Genomic DNA, 15,955 nt, shown 5'->3' with positions numbered 1-15,955 from the left:
ATATGGTGATGTCATCCAAGCAGTGGGTCAAAGTTGGCTTCAACCCTCATCTGCATATGAAAAGAGAAAAGGGGCGTGCAGGGCATGGCAGCCTTTTTCGGCGCTTGGATGACCCCTAGTTCGCATTAAACACCTCCACCCTCCTTCGGTGTGGGGCTCATGTTGGCTATGCCCCAGCCCCTGAAGCATTCAAGCTGATTCCTTGCAGCAGCTGGGCACTGTAAAAGCTCCAGAGCTGCTCTGTAAGGCAAATAAAAGGGTGTGGGACCTGCAGCACTACCTGTAGTTCGCATTGTGCGTTGGAAGGCACAAAGTAAGCAGACGGGAGAAGTCAGGATAGTGCGCAAGGGCATAGAAGGGAGCGGCTCAAGAAAAGAGAAGTGGAAACAGACAGCAAACTAGGCTGGAGAGAGACCTGAGACAAAAAGATCTGAATTATACGAGAGCCGACCAGGGGAAACACAAATTATGCAGTCAAGTTTCCCACATTTGGGGAAATCGCAGGAGCAGCACACCCAGAGTGCAATGGGTGAGCCTTGCCCTGGGAGAAGCACCTTCATGATCATAGTATCTCACCTGGCAGGTAAGTAGGAGTTGGGCTAGAGCTGGGGAGGGTCGCTGCTCGGGCACCCCCCTGTCAAGTGAAGGAGATCCAACTGAGGCAGCACAAGAGAACTCTCGAAAGAAGAACAAGGCTAGAGGAAAATCTGAGACAAAGAAATCTGACTTTTACCAGAGCTGACCAGAGGAAAGCACAAACACAGTCCCCCACTACCACAAATAATGCAGTCGAGTTTCCCCACATTTGGGGAAATCTCAGGGGTAAGCATACCCAGAATGCAATGAATGAACCTCACCCTGGGAGAACAATCTTCATGACCATGGTATCTCCTATGCAAAATAAGTATGATTTGGGATAGGGCTGGGGAGGGCCGCTGCTCAGGCACATCTCTGTCAAGTAAAGGAGATTCAACTGAGGCAGCACAAGGGAACTCTCATCTGGGGACAACAACTGCAGGGAGAACACATATTTTCAGAAGAACATGGGAAGGCAGAAGGCTGCCTAATACTGAAGCACCCCCAAACAACAAACCAAATGCAACAACTAGTACAAGCATTCCAGGGGGAAGGTCTGCAGAAGACGGATTTGCATACGGTGATGTCATCCAAGCAGTGGGCCAAAGTTGGCTGGAACCCTCATCTGCATATGAAAAGAGAAAAGGAGTATGCAGGACATGGCGGCCTTTTGCGGCGCTTGGATGACCCCTAGTTTGCATTAAACACCCCCACCCTCCTTCGGTGTGGGGCTCATGTTGGCCATGCCCCAGCCCCTGAAGCATTCAAGCTGATTTATTGCAGCAGCTGGGCACTGTAACAGCTCCAGAGCTGCTCTGTAAGGCAAGTAAAAGGGTGTGGGCCCTGCAGCACTACCTGTAGTTTGCATTGTGAATTGTAAGGCACAAAGTAAGCAGACGGGAGGAGAAGTCAGGATAGTGCACAAGGGTATAGAAGGGAGGGGCTCAAGAAAAAAGAAGTGGAAACAGACAGCAAACTAGGCTGGAGAGAGACCTGAGACAAAGAGATCTGAATTATATGAGAGCCGACCAGGGGAAACACAAATTATGCAGTCAAGTTTCCCACATTTGGGGAAATCACTGGGGTAGCACACCCAGAGTGCAATGGGTGATCCTTGCCCTGGGAGAAGCAACTTCATGATCATAGTATCTCACCTGGCAGGTAAGTAGGAGTTGGGCTACAGCTGGGGAGGGTCGCTGCTCGGGCACCCCCCTGTCAAGTGAAGGAGATCCAACTGAGGCAGCACAAGGAATCTCTCGAAAGAAGAACAAGGCTAGAGGAAGATCTGAGACAAATAAATCTGACTTTTACCAGAGCTGACCAGAGGAAAGAACAAACACAGTCCCCCACTACCACAAATAATGCAGTCGAGTTTCCCACATTTGGGGAAATCATACGGGTCAGCATACCCAGAATGCAATGAATGAACCTCACCCTGGGAGAACAATCTTCATGACCATGGTATCTCCTATGCAAAATAAGTATGATTTGGGATAGGGCTGGGGAGGGCCGCTGCTCAGGCACATCTCTGTCAAGTAAAGGAGATTCAACTGAGGCAGCACAAGGGAACTCTCATCTGGGGACAACAACTGCAGGGAGAACACATATTTTCAGATGTACATGGGAGGGCAGAAGACTACCTAATACTGAAGCACCCCCAAACAACAAACCAAAGGCAACAACTAGTGCAAGCATTCCTGGGGGAAGGCCTGCAGCAGATGGATTTGCATATGGTGATGTCATCCAAGCAGTGGGTCAAAGTTGGCTTCAACCCTCGTCTGCATATGAAAAGAGAAAAGGGGCGTGCAGGGCATGGCAGCCTTTTTCGGGGCTTGGATGACCCCTAGTTCGCATTAAACACCTTCACCCTCCTTCGGTGTGGGGCTTATGTTGGCTATGCCCCAGCCCCGAAGCATTCAAGCTGATTTCTTGCAGCAGTTGGGCACTGTAACAGCTCCAGAGCTGCTCTGTAAGGCAAGTAAAAGGGCGTGGGACCTGCAGCACTACCTGTAGTTCGCATTGTGCGTTGGAAGGCACAAATTAAGCAGACGGGAGAAGTCAGGATAGTGCGCAAGGGCATAGAAGGGAGCGGCTCAAGAAAAGAGAAGTGGAAACAGACAGCAAACTAGGCTGGAGAGAGACCTGAGACAAAGAGATCTGAATTATACGAGAGCCGACCAGGGGAAACACAAATTATGCAGTCAAGTTTCCCACATTTGGAGAAATCACAGGAGCAGCACACCCAGAGTGCAATGGGTGAGCCTTGCCCTGGGAGAAGCACCTTCATGATCATAGTATCTCACCTGGCAGGTAAGTAGGAGTTGGGCTAGAGCTGGGGAGGGTCACTGCTCGGGCACCCCCCTGTCAAGTGAAGGAGATCCAACTGAGGCAGCACAAGGAATCTCTCGAAAGAAGAACAAGGCTAGAGGAAGATCTGAGACAAATAAATCTGACTTTTACCAGAGCTGACCAGAGGAAAGAACAAACACAGTCCCCCACTACCACAAATAATGCAGTCGAGTTTCCCACATTTGGGGAAATCATACGGGTCAGCATACCCAGAATGCAATGAATGAACCTCACCCTGGGAGAATAATCTTCATGACCATGGTATCTTCTATGTAAAATAAGTATGATTTGGGATAGGGCTGGGGAGGGCCGCTGCTCAGGCACATCTCTGTCAAGTAAAGGAGATTCAACTGAGGCAGCACAAGGGAACTCTCATCTGGGGACAACAACTCCAGGGAGAACACACATTTTCAGATGAACATGGGAGGGCAGAAGGCTGCCTAATACTGAAGCACCCCCAAACAACAAACCAAATGCAACAACTAGTGCAAGCATTCCTGGGGGAAGGCCTGCAGCAGATGGATTTGCATATGGTGATGTCATCCAAGCAGTGGGTCAAAGTTGGCTTCAACCCTCGTCTGCATATGAAAAGAGAAAAGGGGCGTGCAGGGCATGGCAGCCTTTTTCGGCGCTTGGATGACCCCTAGTTCGCATTAAACACCTCCACCCTCCTTCGGTGTGGGGCTCATGTTGGCTATGCCCCAGCCCCGAAGCATTCAAGCTGAGTTCTTGCAGCAGCTGGGCACTGTAACAGCTCCAGAGCTGCTCTGTAAGGCAAATAAAAGGGTGTGGGACCTGCAGCACTACCTGTAGTTCGCATTGTGCATTGGAAGGCACAAATTAAGCAGACGGGAGAAGTAAGGATAGTGCGCAAGGGCATAGAAGGGAGCGGCTCAAGAAAAGAGAAGTGGAAACAGACAGCAAACTAGGCTGGAGAGAGACCTGAGACAAAGAGATCTGAATTATACGAGAGCCGACCAGGGGAAACACAAATTATGCAGTCAAGTTTCCCACATTTGGAGAAATCACAGGAGCAGCACACCCAGAGTGCAATGGGTGAGCCTTGCCCTGGGAGAAGCACCTTCATGATCATAGTATATCACCTGGCAGGTAAGTAGGAGTTGGGCTAGAGCTGGGGAGGGTCGCTGCTCGGGCACCCCCCTGTCAAGTGAAGGAGATCCAACTGAGGCAGCATAAGGGAACTCTCGAAAGAAGAACAAGGCTAGAGGAAGATCTGAGACAAAAAAATCTGACTTTTACCAGAGCTGACCAGAGGAAAGAACAAACACAGTCCCCCACTACCACAAATAATGCAGTCGAGTTTCCCACATTTGGGGAAATCACAGGGGTCAGCATACCCAGAATGCAATGAATGAACCTCACCCTGGGAGAACAATCTTCATGACCATGGTATCTCCTATGCAAAATAAGTATGATTTGGGATAGGGCTGGGGAGGGCCGCTGCTCAGGCACATCTCTGTCAAGTAAAGGAGATTCAACTGAGGCAGCACAAGGGAACTCTCATCTGGGGACAACAACTGCAGGGAGAACACATATTTTCAGGTGAACATGGGAGGGCAGAAGGCTACCTAATACTGAAGCACCCCCAAACAACAAACCAAATGCAACAACTAGTGCAAGCATTCCTGGGGGAAGGCCTGCAGCAGATGGATTTGCATATGGTGATGTCATCCAAGCAGTGGGTCAAAGTTGGCTTCAACCCTCGTCTGCATATGAAAAGAGAAAAGGGGCGTGCAGGGCATGGCAGCCTTTTTCGGCGCTTGGATGACCCCTAGTTCGCATTAAACACCTCCACCCTCCTTCGGTGTGGGGCTCATGTTGGCTATGCCCCAGCCCCGAAGCATTAAAGCTGATTTCTTGCAGCAGCTGGGTACTGTAACAGCTCCAGAGCTGCTCTGTAAGGCAAGTAAAAGGGCGTGGGCCCTGCAGCACTACCTGTAGTTTGCATTGTGCGTTGGAAGGCACAAATTAAGCAGACGGGAGAAGTCAGGATAGTGCGCAAGGGCATAGAAGGGAGCGGCTCAAGAAAAGAGAAGAGGAAACAGACAGCAAACTAGGCTGGAGAGAGACCTGAGACAAAGAGATCTGAATTATACGAGAGCCGACCAGGGGAAACACAAATTATGCAGTCAAGTCTCCCACATTTTGAGAAATCACAGGAGCAGCACACCCAGAGTGCAATGGGTGAGCCTTGCCCTGGGAGAAGCACCTTCATGATCATAGTATATCACCTGGCAGGTAAGTAGGAGATGGGCTAGAGCTGGGGAGGGTCGCTGCTCGGGCACCCCCCTGTCAAGTGAAGGAGATCCAACTGAGGCAGCACAAGTGAACTCTCGAAAGAAGAACAAGGCTAGAGGAAGATCTGAGACAAAGAAATCTGACTTTTACCAGAGCTGACCAGAGGAAAGCAAAAACACAGTCCCCCACTACCACAAATAATGCAGTCGAGTTTCCCACATTTGGGGAAATCACAGGGGTCAGCATACCCAGAATGCAATGAATGAACCTCACCCTGGGAGAACAGTCTTCATGACCATGGTATCTCCTATGCAAAATAAGTATGATTTGGGATAGGGCTGGGGAGGGCCGCTGCTCAGGCACATCTCTGTCAAGTAAAGGAGATTCAACTGAGGCAGCACAAGGGAACTCATCTGGGGACAACAACTGCAGGGAGAACACATATTTTCAGATGAACATGGGAGGGCAGAAGGCTACCTAATACTGAAGCACCCCCAAACAACAAACCAAATGCAACAACTAGTGCAAGCATTCCTGGGGGAAGGCCTGCAGCAGATGGATTTGCATATGGTGATGTCATCCAAGCAGTGGGTCAAAGTTGGCTTCAACCCTCGTCTGCATATGAAAAGAGAAAAGGGGCGTGCAGGGCATGGCAGCCTTTTTCGGCGCTTGAATGACCCCTAGTTCGCATTAAACACCCCCACCCTCCTTCGGTGTGGGGCTCATGTTGGCTATGCCCCAGCCCCTGAAGCATTCAAGCTGATTTCTTGCAGCAGCTGGGCACTCTAACAGCTCCAGAGCTGCTCTGTAAGGCAAGTAAAAGGGTGTGGGCCCTGCAGCACTACCTGTAGTTTGCATTGTGCATTGTAAGGCACTAAGTAAGCAGACGGGAGGAGAAGTCAGGATAGTGCACACGGGTATAGAAGGGAGGGGCTCAAGAAAAAAGAAGTGGAAACAGACAGCAAACTAGGCTGGAGAGAGACCTGAGACAAAGAGATCTGAATTATATGAGAGCTGACCAGGGGAAACACAAATTATGCAGTCAAGTTCCCCACATTTGGGGAAATCGCAGGAGCAGCACACCCAGAGTGCAATGGGTGATCCTTGCCCTGGGAGAAGCAACTTCATAATCATAGTATCTCACCTGGCAGGTAAATAGGAGTTGGGCTAGAGCTGGGGAGGGTCGCTGCTCGGGCACCCCCCTGTCAAGTGAAGGAGATCCAACTGAGGCAGCACAAGGGAAATCTCGAAAGAAGAACAAGGCTAGAGGAAAATCTGAGACAAATAAATCTGACTTTTACCAGAGCTGACCAGAGGAAAGCACAAACACAGTCCCCCCCTACCACAAATAATGCAGTCGAGTTTCCCACATTTGGGGAAATCACAGGGGTCAGCATACCCAGAATGCAATGAATGAACCTAACCCTGGGAGAACAATCTTCATGACCATGGTATCTCCTATGCAAAATAAGTATGATTTGGGATAGGGCTGGGGAGGGCCGCTGCTCAGAAACATCTCTGTCAAGTAAAGGAGATTCAACTGAGGCAGCACAAGGGAACTCTCATCTGGGGACAACAACTGCAGGGAGAACACATATTTTCAGATGAACATGGGAGGGCAGAAGGCTACCTAATACTGAAGCACCCCCAAACAACAAACCAAATGCAACAACTAGTGCAAGCATTCCTGGGGGAAGGCCTGCAGCAGATGGATTTGCATATGGTGATGTCATCCAAGCAGTGGGTCAAAGTTGGCTTCAACCCTCGTCTGCATATGAAAAGAGAAAAGGGGCGTGCAGGGCATGGCAGCCTTTTTCGGCGCTTGGATGACCCCTAGTTCGCATTAAACACCTCCACCCTCCTTCGGTGTGGGGCTCATGTTGGCTATGCCCCAGCCCCGAAGCATTAAAACTGATTTCTTGCAGCAGCTGGGTACTGTAACAGCTCCAGAGCTGCTCTGTAAGGCAAGTAAAAGGGTGTGGGCCCTGCAGCACTTCCTGTAGTTTGCATTGTGCGTTGGAAGGCACAAATTAAGCAGACGGGAGAAGTCAGGATAGTGCGCAAGGGCATAGAAGGGAGCGGATCAAGAAAAGAGAAGTGGAAACAGACAGCAAACTAGGCTGGAGAGAGACCTGAGACAAAGAGATCTGAATTATACGAGAGCCGACCAGGGGAAACACAAATTATGCAGTCAAGTCTCCCACATTTTGAGAAATCACAGGAGCAGCACACCCAGAGTGCAATGGGTGAGCCTTGCCCTGGGAGAAGCACCTTCATGATCATAGTATATCACCTGGCAGGTAAGTAGTAGATGGGCTAGAGCTGGGGAGGGTCGCTGCTCGGGCACCCCCCTGTCAAGTGAAGGAGATCCAACTGAGGCAGCACAAGTGAACTCTCGAAAGAAGAACAAGGCTAGAGGAAGATCTGAGACAAAGAAATCTGACTTTTACCAGAGCTGACCAGAGGAAAGCAAAAACACAGTCCCCCACTACCACAAATAATGCAGTCGAGTTTCCCACATTTGGGGAAATCACAGGGGTCAGCATACCCAGAATGCAATGAATGAACCTCACCCTGGGAGAACAGTCTTCATGACCATGGTATCTCCTATGCAAAATAAGTATGATTTGGGATAGGGCTGGGGAGGGCCGCTGCTCAGGCACATCTCTGTCAAGTAAAGGAGATTCAACTGAGGCAGCACAAGGGAACTCATCTGGGGACAACAACTGCAGGGAGAACACATATTTTCAGATGAACATGGGAGGGCAGAAGGCTACCTAATACTGAAGCACCCCCAAACAACAAACCAAATGCAACAACTAGTGCAAGCATTCCTGGGGGAAGGCCTGCAGCAGATGGATTTGCATATGGTGATGTCATCCAAGCAGTGGGTCAAAGTTGGCTTCAACCCTCGTCTGCATATGAAAAGAGAAAAGGGGCGTGCAGGGCATGGCAGCCTTTTTCGGCGCTTGAATGACCCCTAGTTCGCATTAAACACCCCCACCCTCCTTCGGTGTGGGGCTCATGTTGGCTATGCCCCAGCCCCTGAAGCATTCAAGCTGATTTCTTGCAGCAGCTGGGCACTGTAACAGCTCCAGAGCTGCTCTGTAAGGCAAGTAAAAGGGTGTGGGCCCTGCAGCACTACCTGTAGTTTGCATTGTGCATTGTAAGGCACTAAGTAAGCAGACGGGAGGAGAAGTCAGGATAGTGCACAAGGGTATAGAAGGGAGGGGCTCAAGAAAAAAGAAGTGGAAACAGACAGCAAACTAGGCTGGAGAGAGACCTGAGACAAAGAGATCTGAATTATATGAGAGCTGACCAGGGGAAACACAAATTATGCAGTCAAGTTCCCCACATTTGGGGAAATCGCAGGAGCAGCACACCCAGAGTGCAATGGGTGATCCTTGCCCTGGGAGAAGCAACTTCATAATCATAGTATCTCACCTGGCAGGTAAATAGGAGTTGGGCTAGAGCTGGGGAGGGTCGCTGCTCGGGCACCCCCCTGTCAAGTGAAGGAGATCCAACTGAGGCAGCACAAGGGAAATCTCGAAAGAAGAACAAGGCTAGAGGAAAATCTGAGACAAATAAATCTGACTTTTACCAGAGCTGACCAGAGGAAAGCACAAACACAGTCCCCCCCTACCACAAATAATGCAGTCGAGTTTCCCACATTTGGGGAAATCACAGGGGTCAGCATACCCAGAATGCAATGAATGAACCTAACCCTGGGAGAACAATCTTCATGACCATGGTATCTCCTATGCAAAATAAGTATGATTTGGGATAGGGCTGGGGAGGGCCGCTGCTCAGAAACATCTCTGTCAAGTAAAGGAGATTCAACTGAGGCAGCACAAGGGAACTCTCATCTGGGGACAACAACTGCAGGGAGAACACAAATTTTCAGATGAAAATGGGAGGGCAGAAGGCTGCCTAATACTGAAGCACCCCCAAACAACAAACCAAATGCAACAACTAGTGCAAGCATTCCTGGGGGAAGGCCTGCAGCAGATGGATTTGCATATGGTGATGTCATCCAAGCAGTGAGTCAAAGTTGGCTTCAACCCTCGTCTGCATATGAAAAGAGAAAAGGGGCGTGCAGGGCATGGCGGCCTTTTGCGGCGCTTGGATGACCCCTAGTTCGCATTAAACGCCTCCACCCTCCTTCGGTGTGGGGCTCATGTTGGCTATGCCCCAGCCCCTGAAGCATTCAAGCTGATTTCTTGCAGCAGCTGGGCACTGTAACAGCTCCAGAGCTGCTCTGTAAGGCAAGTAAAAGGGTGTGGGCCCTGCAGCACTACCTGTAGTTCGCATTGTGCGTTGGAAGGAACAAATTAAGCAGACGGGAGAAGTCAGGATAGTGCGCAAGGGCATAGAAGGGAAAGGCTCAAGAAAAGAGAAGTGGAAACAGACAGCAAACTAGGCTGGAGAGAGACCTGAGACAAAGAGATCTGAATTATACGAGAGCCGACCAGGGGAAACACAAATTATGCAGTCAAGTTTCCCACATTTGGAAAAATCTCAGGAGCAGCAGACCCAGAGTGCAATGGGTGAGCCTTGACCTGGGAGAAGCAACTTCATGATCATAGTATCTCACCTGGCAGGTAAGTAGGAGTTGGGCTAGAGCTGGGGAGGGTCGCTGCTCGGGCACCCCCCTGTCAAGTAAAGGAGATCCAACTGAGGCAGCACAAGGAATCTCTCGAAAGAAGAACAAGGCTAGAGGAAGATCTGAGACAAATAAATTTGACTTTTACCAGAGCTGACCAGAGGAAAGAACAAACACAGTCCCCCACTACCACAAATAATGCAGTCGAGTTTCCCACATTTGGGGAAATCATACGGGTCAGCATACCCAGAATGCAATGAATGAACCTCACCCTGGGAGAATAATCTTCATGACCATGGTATCTTCTATGTAAAATAAGTATGATTTGGGATAGGGCTGGGGAGGGCCGCTGCTCAGGCACATCTCTGTCAAGTAAAGGAGATTCAACTGAGGCAGCACAAGGGAACTCTCATCTGGGGACAACAACTGCAGGGAGAACACATATTTTCAGATGAACATGGGAGGGCAGAAGGCTACCTAATACTGAAGCACCCCCAAACAACAAACCAAATGCAACAACTAGTGCAAGCATTCCTGGGGGATGGCCTGCAGCAGATGGATTTGCATATGGTGATGTCATCCAAGCAGTGGGTCAAAGTTGGCTTCAACCCTCGTCTGCATATGAAAAGAGAAAAGGGGCGTGCAGGGCATGGCAGCCTTTTTCGGCGCTTGGATGACCCCTAGTTCGTATTAAACACCTCCACCCTCCTTCGGTGTGGGGCTCGTGTTGGCTATGCCCCAGCCCCGAAGCATTCAAGCTGATTTCTTGCAGCAGCTGGGCACTGTAACAGCTCCAGAGCTGCTCTGTAAGGCAAATAAAAGGGTGTGGGACCTGCAGCACTACCTGTAGTTCGCATTGTGCGTTGGAAGGCACAAAGTAAGCAGATGGGAGAAGTCAGGATAGTGCGCAAGAGCATAGAAGGGAGCGGCTCAAGAAAAGAGAAGTGGAAACAGACAGCAAACTAGGCTGGAGAGAGACCTGAGACAAAGAGATCTGAATTATACGAGAGCCGACCAGGGGAAACACAAATTATGCAGTCAAGTTTCCCACATTTGGGGAAATCGCAGGAGCAGCACACCCAGAGTGCAATGGGTGAGCCTTGCCCTGGGAGAAGCACCTTCATGATCATAGTATCTCACCTGGCAGGTAAGTAGGAGTTGGGCTAGAGCTGGGGAGGGTCGCTGCTCGGGCACCCCCCTGTCAAGTGAAGGAGATCCAACTGAGGCAGCACAAGGGAACTCTCGAAAGAAGAACAAGGCTAGAGGAAGATCTGAGACAAATAAATCTGACTTTTACCAGAGCTGACCAGAGGAAAGTACAAACACAGTCCCCCACTACCACAAATAATGCAGTCGAGTTTCCCACATTTGGGGAAATCACAGGGTCAGCATACCCAGAATGCAATGAATGAACCTCACCCTGGGAGAATAATCTTCATGACCATGGTATCTTCTATGTAAAATAAGTATGATTTGGGATAGGGCTGGGGAGGGCCGCTGCTCAGGCACATCTCTGTCAAGTAAAGGAGATTCAACTGAGGCAGCACAAGGGAACTCTCATCTGGGGACAACAACTGCAGGGAGAACACATATTTTCAGATGAACATGGGAGGGCAGAAGGCTACCTAATACTGAAGCACCCCCAAACAACAAACCAAATGCAACAACTAGTGCAAGCATTCCTGGGGGATGGCCTGCAGCAGATGGATTTGCATATGGTGATGTCATCCAAGCAGTGGGTCAAAGTTGGCTTCAACCCTCGTCTGCATATGAAAAGAGAAAAGGGGCGTGCAGGGCATGGCAGCCTTTTTCGGCGCTTGGATGACCCCTAGTTCGTATTAAACACCTCCACCCTCCTTCGGTGTGGGGCTCGTGTTGGCTATGCCCCAGCCCCGAAGCATTCAAGCTGATTTCTTGCAGCAGCTGGGCACTGTAACAGCTCCAGAGCTGCTCTGTAAGGCAAATAAAAGGGTGTGGGACCTGCAGCACTACCTGTAGTTCGCATTGTGCGTTGGAAGGCACAAAGTAAGCAGATGGGAGAAGTCAGGATAGTGCGCAAGAGCATAGAAGGGAGCGGCTCAAGAAAAGAGAAGTGGAAACAGACAGCAAACTAGGCTGGAGAGAGACCTGAGACAAAGAGATCTGAATTATACGAGAGCCGACCAGGGGAAACACAAATTATGCAGTCAAGTTTCCCACATTTGGGGAAATCGCAGGAGCAGCACACCCAGAGTGCAATGGGTGAGCCTTGCCCTGGGAGAAGCACCTTCATGATCATAGTATCTCACCTGGCAGGTAAGTAGGAGTTGGGCTAGAGCTGGGGAGGGTCGCTGCTCGGGCACCCCCCTGTCAAGTGAAGGAGATCCAACTGAGGCAGCACAAGGGAACTCTCGAAAGAAGAACAAGGCTAGAGGAAGATCTGAGACAAATAAATCTGACTTTTACCAGAGCTGACCAGAGGAAAGTACAAACACAGTCCCCCACTACCACAAATAATGCAGTCGAGTTTCCCACATTTGGGGAAATCACAGGGGTCAGCATACCCAGAATGCAATGAATGAACCTCACCCTGGGAGAACAGTCTTCATGACCATGGTATCTCCTATGCAAAATAAGTATGATTTGGGATAGGGCTGGGGAGGGCCGCTGCTCAGGCACATCTCTGTCAAGTAAAGGAGATTCAACTGAGGCAGCACAAGGGAACTCTCATCTGGGGACAACAACTGCAGGGAGAACACATATTTTCAGATGAACATGGGAGGGCAGAAGGCTGCCTAATACTGAAGCACCCCCAAACAACAAACCAAATGCAACAACTAGTGCAAGCATTCCTGGGGGAAGGCCTGCAGCAGATGGATTTGCATATGGTGATGTCATCCAAGCAGTGGGTCAAAGTTGGCTTCAACCCTCGTCTGCATATGAAAAGAGAAAAGGGGCGTGCAGGGCATGGCGGCCTTTTGCGGCGATTGGATGACCCCTAGTTCGCATTAAACACCCCCACCCTCCTTCGGTGTGGGGCTCATGTTGGCCATGCCCCAGCCCCTGAAGCATTCAAGCTGATTTCTTGCAGCAGCTGGGCACTGTAACAGCTCCAGAGCTGCTCTGTAAGGCAAGTAAAAGGGTGTGGGCCCTGCAGCACTACCTGTAGTTCGCATTGTGCGTTGGAAGGCACAAAGTAAGCAGACGGGAGGAGAAGTCAGGATAGTGCACAACGGTATAGAAGGGAGGGGCTCAAGAAAAAAGAAGTGGAAACAGACAGCAAACTAGGCTGGAGAGAGACCTGAGACAAAGAGATCTGAATTATATGAGAGCCGACCAGGGGTAACACAAATTACGCAGTCAAGCTTCACACATTTGGGGAAATCGCAGGATCAGCACACCCAGAGTGCAATGGGTGATCCTTGCCCTGGGAGAAGCACCTACATGATCATAGTATCTCACCTGGCAGGTAAATAGGAGTTGGGCTAGAGCTGGGGAGGGTCGCTGCTCGGGCACCCCCCTGTCAAGTGAAGGAGATCCAACTGAGGCAGCACAAGGAAACTCTCGAAAGAAGAACAAGGCTAGAGGAAGATCTGAGACAAAGAAATCTGACTTTTACCAGAGCTGACCAGAGGAAAGAACAAACACAGTCTCCCACTACCACAAATAATGCAGTCGAGTTTCCCACATTTGTGGAAATCACAGGGGTCAGCATACCCAGAATGCAATGAATGAACCTCACCCTGGGAGAACAATCTTCATGACCATGGTATCTCATATGCAAAATAAGTATGATTTGGGATAGGGCTGGGGAGGGCCGCTGCTCAGGCACATCTCTGTCAAGTAAAGGAGATTCAACTGAGGCAGCACAAGGGAACTCTCACCTGGGGACAACAACTGCAGGGAGAACACATATTTTCAGATGAACATGGGAGGGCAGAAGGCTACCTAATACTGAAGCACCCCCAAACAACAAACAAAATGCAACAACTAGTGCAAGCATTCCTGGGGGAAGGCCTGCAGCAGATGGATTTGCATATGGTGATGTCATCCAAGCAGTGGGTCAAAGTTGGCTTCAACCCTCGTCTGCATATGAAAAGAGAAAAGGGGCGTGCAGGGCATGGCAGCCTTTTGCGGCGCTTGGATGACCCCTAGTTCGCATTAAACACCTTCACCCTCCTTCGGTGTGGGGCTCATGTTGGCTATGCCCCAGCCCCTGAAGCATTCAAGCTGATTTCTTGCAGCAGCTGGGCACTGTAACAGCTCCAGAGCTGCTCTGTAAGGCAAATAAAAGTGTGTGGGACCTGCAGCACTACCTGTAGTTCGCATTGTGCGTTGGAAGGCACAAAGTAAGCAGACGGGAGAAGTCAGGATAGTGCGCAAGGGCATAGAAGGTAGCGGCTCAAGAAAAGAGAAGTGGAAACAGACAGCAAACTAGGCTGGAGAGAGACCTGAGACAAAGAGATCTGAATTATATGAGAGCTGACCAGGGGAAACACAAATTATGCAGTCAAGTTTCCCACATTTGGGGAAATCGCAGGAGCAGCACACCCAGAGTGCAATGGGTGATCCTTGCCCTGGGAGAAGCAACTTCATGATCATAGTATCTCACCTGGCAGGTAAGTAGGAGTTGGGCTAGAGCTGGGGAGGGTCGCTGCTCGGGCACCCCCCTGTCAAGTGAAGGAGATCCAACTGAGGCAGCACAAGGGAACTCTCGAAAGAAGAACAAGGCTAGAGGAAGATCTGAGACAAAGAAATCTGACTTTTACCAGAGCTGACCAGAGGAAAGCACAAACACAGTCCCTCACTATCACAAATAATGCAGTCCAGTTTCCCACATTTGGGGAAATCACAGGGGTCAGCATACCCAGAATGCAATGAATGAACCTCACCCTGGGAGAACAATCTTCATGACCATGGTATCTCCTATGCAAAATAAGTATGATTTGGGATAGAGCTGGGGAGGGCCGCTGCTCAGGCACATCTCTGTCAAGTAAAGGAGATTCAACTGAGGCAGCACAAGGGAACTCTCATCTGGGGACAACAACTGCAGGGAGAACACATATTTTCAGATGAACATGGGAGGGCAGAAGGCTGCCTAATACTGAAGCACCCCCAAACAACAAACCAAATGCAACAACTAGTGCAAGCATTCCTGGGGGAAGGCCAGCAGCAGATGGATTTGCATATGGTGATGTCATCCAAGCAGTGGGTCAAAGTTGGCTTCAACCCTCATCTGCATATGAATAGAGAAGAGGGGCGTGCAGGGCATGGCGGCCTTTTGCGGCGCTTGGATGACCCCTAGTTCGCATTAAACACCTCCACCCTCCTTCGGTGTGGGGCTCATGTTGGCTATGCCCCAGCCCCTGAAGCATTCAAGCTGATTTCTTGCAGCAGCTGGGCACTGTAACAGCTCCAGAGCTGCTCTGTAAGGCAAGTAAAAGGGTGTGGGCCCTGCAGCACTACCTGTAGTTCGCATTGTGCGTTGGAAGGCACAAAGTAAGCAGACGGGAGGAGAAGTCAGGATAGTGCACAACGGTATAGAAGGGAGGGGCTCAAGAAAAAAGAAGTGGAAACAGACAGCAAACTAGGCTGGAGAGAGACCCGAGACAAAGAGATCTGAATTATATGAGAGCCGAACAGGGGAAACACAAATTATGCAGTCAAGTTTCCCACATTTGGGGAAATCACAGGGGCAGCACACCCAGAGTGCAATGGGTGATCCTTGCCCTGGGAGAAGCAGCTTCATGATCATAGTATCTCACCTGGCAGGTAAGTAGGAGTTGGGCTAGAGCTGGGGAGGGTCGCTGCTCGGGCACCCCCCTGTCAAGTGAAGGAGATCCAACTGAGGCAGCACAAGGGAACTCTCGAAAGAAGAACAAGGCTAGAGGAAGATCTGAGACAAAGAAATCTGACTTTTACAAGAGCTGACCAGAGGAAAGCACAAACACAGTCCCCCACTACCACAAATAATGCAGTCGAGTTTCCCACATTTGGGGAAATCACAGGGGTCAGCATACCCAGAAAGCAATGAATGAACCTCACCCTGGGAGAACAGTCTTCATGACCATGGTATCTCCTATGCAAAATAAGTATGATTTGGGATAGGGCTGGGGAGGGCCGCTGCTCAGGCACATCTCTGTCAAGTAAAGGAGATTCAACTGAGGCAGCACAAGGGAACTCTCATCT

The 15,955-nt window shown here is 50.1% G+C and overlaps 23 non-coding genes and 5 pseudogenes across 23 annotated transcripts; all 28 read right to left on the bottom strand.

The window, feature by feature from the left end:
• Positions 1 to 428: 428 nt before the first annotated feature.
• LOC135044040 (U1 spliceosomal RNA) lies at positions 429 to 591 on the bottom strand. The gene has a single exon (XR_010236801.1). It is a non-coding gene; the product is annotated as a U1 spliceosomal RNA (small nuclear RNA).
• Positions 592 to 743: 152 nt separating this feature from the next.
• Positions 744 to 908, bottom strand: LOC135044012 (U1 spliceosomal RNA). Its single transcript, XR_010236776.1, has one exon. It is a non-coding gene; the product is annotated as a U1 spliceosomal RNA (small nuclear RNA).
• Positions 909 to 1,603: 695 nt separating this feature from the next.
• LOC135043997 (U1 spliceosomal RNA) lies at positions 1,604 to 1,745 on the bottom strand (annotated as a pseudogene).
• Positions 1,746 to 1,897: 152 nt separating this feature from the next.
• Positions 1,898 to 2,061, bottom strand: LOC135044030 (U1 spliceosomal RNA). Its single transcript, XR_010236793.1, has one exon. It is a non-coding gene; the product is annotated as a U1 spliceosomal RNA (small nuclear RNA).
• Positions 2,062 to 2,731: 670 nt separating this feature from the next.
• On the bottom strand, positions 2,732 to 2,894 carry LOC135044048 (U1 spliceosomal RNA). The gene has a single exon (XR_010236808.1). It is a non-coding gene; the product is annotated as a U1 spliceosomal RNA (small nuclear RNA).
• A 152-nt stretch (positions 2,895 to 3,046) lies between these two features.
• LOC135044043 (U1 spliceosomal RNA) lies at positions 3,047 to 3,210 on the bottom strand. Its single transcript, XR_010236804.1, has one exon. It is a non-coding gene; the product is annotated as a U1 spliceosomal RNA (small nuclear RNA).
• A 670-nt stretch (positions 3,211 to 3,880) lies between these two features.
• On the bottom strand, positions 3,881 to 4,043 carry LOC135044054 (U1 spliceosomal RNA). The gene has a single exon (XR_010236810.1). It is a non-coding gene; the product is annotated as a U1 spliceosomal RNA (small nuclear RNA).
• A 152-nt stretch (positions 4,044 to 4,195) lies between these two features.
• Positions 4,196 to 4,359, bottom strand: LOC135044000 (U1 spliceosomal RNA). Its single transcript, XR_010236766.1, has one exon. It is a non-coding gene; the product is annotated as a U1 spliceosomal RNA (small nuclear RNA).
• A 670-nt stretch (positions 4,360 to 5,029) lies between these two features.
• Positions 5,030 to 5,192, bottom strand: LOC135043999 (U1 spliceosomal RNA). Its single transcript, XR_010236765.1, has one exon. It is a non-coding gene; the product is annotated as a U1 spliceosomal RNA (small nuclear RNA).
• Positions 5,193 to 5,344: 152 nt separating this feature from the next.
• On the bottom strand, positions 5,345 to 5,508 carry LOC135044020 (U1 spliceosomal RNA). The gene has a single exon (XR_010236783.1). It is a non-coding gene; the product is annotated as a U1 spliceosomal RNA (small nuclear RNA).
• A 693-nt stretch (positions 5,509 to 6,201) lies between these two features.
• LOC135044003 (U1 spliceosomal RNA) lies at positions 6,202 to 6,343 on the bottom strand (annotated as a pseudogene).
• Positions 6,344 to 6,495: 152 nt separating this feature from the next.
• LOC135044011 (U1 spliceosomal RNA) lies at positions 6,496 to 6,659 on the bottom strand. Its single transcript, XR_010236775.1, has one exon. It is a non-coding gene; the product is annotated as a U1 spliceosomal RNA (small nuclear RNA).
• Positions 6,660 to 7,329: 670 nt separating this feature from the next.
• Positions 7,330 to 7,492, bottom strand: LOC135043998 (U1 spliceosomal RNA). The gene has a single exon (XR_010236764.1). It is a non-coding gene; the product is annotated as a U1 spliceosomal RNA (small nuclear RNA).
• A 152-nt stretch (positions 7,493 to 7,644) lies between these two features.
• Positions 7,645 to 7,808, bottom strand: LOC135044019 (U1 spliceosomal RNA). The gene has a single exon (XR_010236782.1). It is a non-coding gene; the product is annotated as a U1 spliceosomal RNA (small nuclear RNA).
• A 693-nt stretch (positions 7,809 to 8,501) lies between these two features.
• Positions 8,502 to 8,643, bottom strand: LOC135044002 (U1 spliceosomal RNA; annotated as a pseudogene).
• A 152-nt stretch (positions 8,644 to 8,795) lies between these two features.
• On the bottom strand, positions 8,796 to 8,959 carry LOC135044010 (U1 spliceosomal RNA). Its single transcript, XR_010236774.1, has one exon. It is a non-coding gene; the product is annotated as a U1 spliceosomal RNA (small nuclear RNA).
• Positions 8,960 to 9,630: 671 nt separating this feature from the next.
• Positions 9,631 to 9,793, bottom strand: LOC135044008 (U1 spliceosomal RNA). The gene has a single exon (XR_010236772.1). It is a non-coding gene; the product is annotated as a U1 spliceosomal RNA (small nuclear RNA).
• Positions 9,794 to 9,945: 152 nt separating this feature from the next.
• On the bottom strand, positions 9,946 to 10,109 carry LOC135044042 (U1 spliceosomal RNA). Its single transcript, XR_010236803.1, has one exon. It is a non-coding gene; the product is annotated as a U1 spliceosomal RNA (small nuclear RNA).
• A 670-nt stretch (positions 10,110 to 10,779) lies between these two features.
• On the bottom strand, positions 10,780 to 10,942 carry LOC135044038 (U1 spliceosomal RNA). Its single transcript, XR_010236800.1, has one exon. It is a non-coding gene; the product is annotated as a U1 spliceosomal RNA (small nuclear RNA).
• Positions 10,943 to 11,094: 152 nt separating this feature from the next.
• LOC135044036 (U1 spliceosomal RNA) lies at positions 11,095 to 11,257 on the bottom strand. The gene has a single exon (XR_010236798.1). It is a non-coding gene; the product is annotated as a U1 spliceosomal RNA (small nuclear RNA).
• A 670-nt stretch (positions 11,258 to 11,927) lies between these two features.
• On the bottom strand, positions 11,928 to 12,090 carry LOC135044037 (U1 spliceosomal RNA). The gene has a single exon (XR_010236799.1). It is a non-coding gene; the product is annotated as a U1 spliceosomal RNA (small nuclear RNA).
• A 152-nt stretch (positions 12,091 to 12,242) lies between these two features.
• Positions 12,243 to 12,406, bottom strand: LOC135044009 (U1 spliceosomal RNA). The gene has a single exon (XR_010236773.1). It is a non-coding gene; the product is annotated as a U1 spliceosomal RNA (small nuclear RNA).
• Positions 12,407 to 13,080: 674 nt separating this feature from the next.
• On the bottom strand, positions 13,081 to 13,243 carry LOC135044007 (U1 spliceosomal RNA). The gene has a single exon (XR_010236771.1). It is a non-coding gene; the product is annotated as a U1 spliceosomal RNA (small nuclear RNA).
• A 152-nt stretch (positions 13,244 to 13,395) lies between these two features.
• Positions 13,396 to 13,559, bottom strand: LOC135044035 (U1 spliceosomal RNA). Its single transcript, XR_010236797.1, has one exon. It is a non-coding gene; the product is annotated as a U1 spliceosomal RNA (small nuclear RNA).
• A 692-nt stretch (positions 13,560 to 14,251) lies between these two features.
• LOC135044051 (U1 spliceosomal RNA) lies at positions 14,252 to 14,393 on the bottom strand (annotated as a pseudogene).
• A 152-nt stretch (positions 14,394 to 14,545) lies between these two features.
• LOC135044027 (U1 spliceosomal RNA) lies at positions 14,546 to 14,709 on the bottom strand. Its single transcript, XR_010236790.1, has one exon. It is a non-coding gene; the product is annotated as a U1 spliceosomal RNA (small nuclear RNA).
• A 701-nt stretch (positions 14,710 to 15,410) lies between these two features.
• LOC135043996 (U1 spliceosomal RNA) lies at positions 15,411 to 15,546 on the bottom strand (annotated as a pseudogene).
• A 152-nt stretch (positions 15,547 to 15,698) lies between these two features.
• On the bottom strand, positions 15,699 to 15,862 carry LOC135044021 (U1 spliceosomal RNA). Its single transcript, XR_010236784.1, has one exon. It is a non-coding gene; the product is annotated as a U1 spliceosomal RNA (small nuclear RNA).
• Between the last annotated feature and the right edge of the window lie 93 nt (positions 15,863 to 15,955).

The sequence above is a fragment of the Pseudophryne corroboree genome, unplaced genomic scaffold, assembly GCF_028390025.1.
Source record: "Pseudophryne corroboree isolate aPseCor3 unplaced genomic scaffold, aPseCor3.hap2 scaffold_887, whole genome shotgun sequence".
NCBI lineage: Eukaryota > Metazoa > Chordata > Amphibia > Anura > Myobatrachidae > Pseudophryne > Pseudophryne corroboree.
Note: the sequence above shows the minus strand (reverse complement) of the source record. Positions and strands in the feature narration are given on the sequence as shown.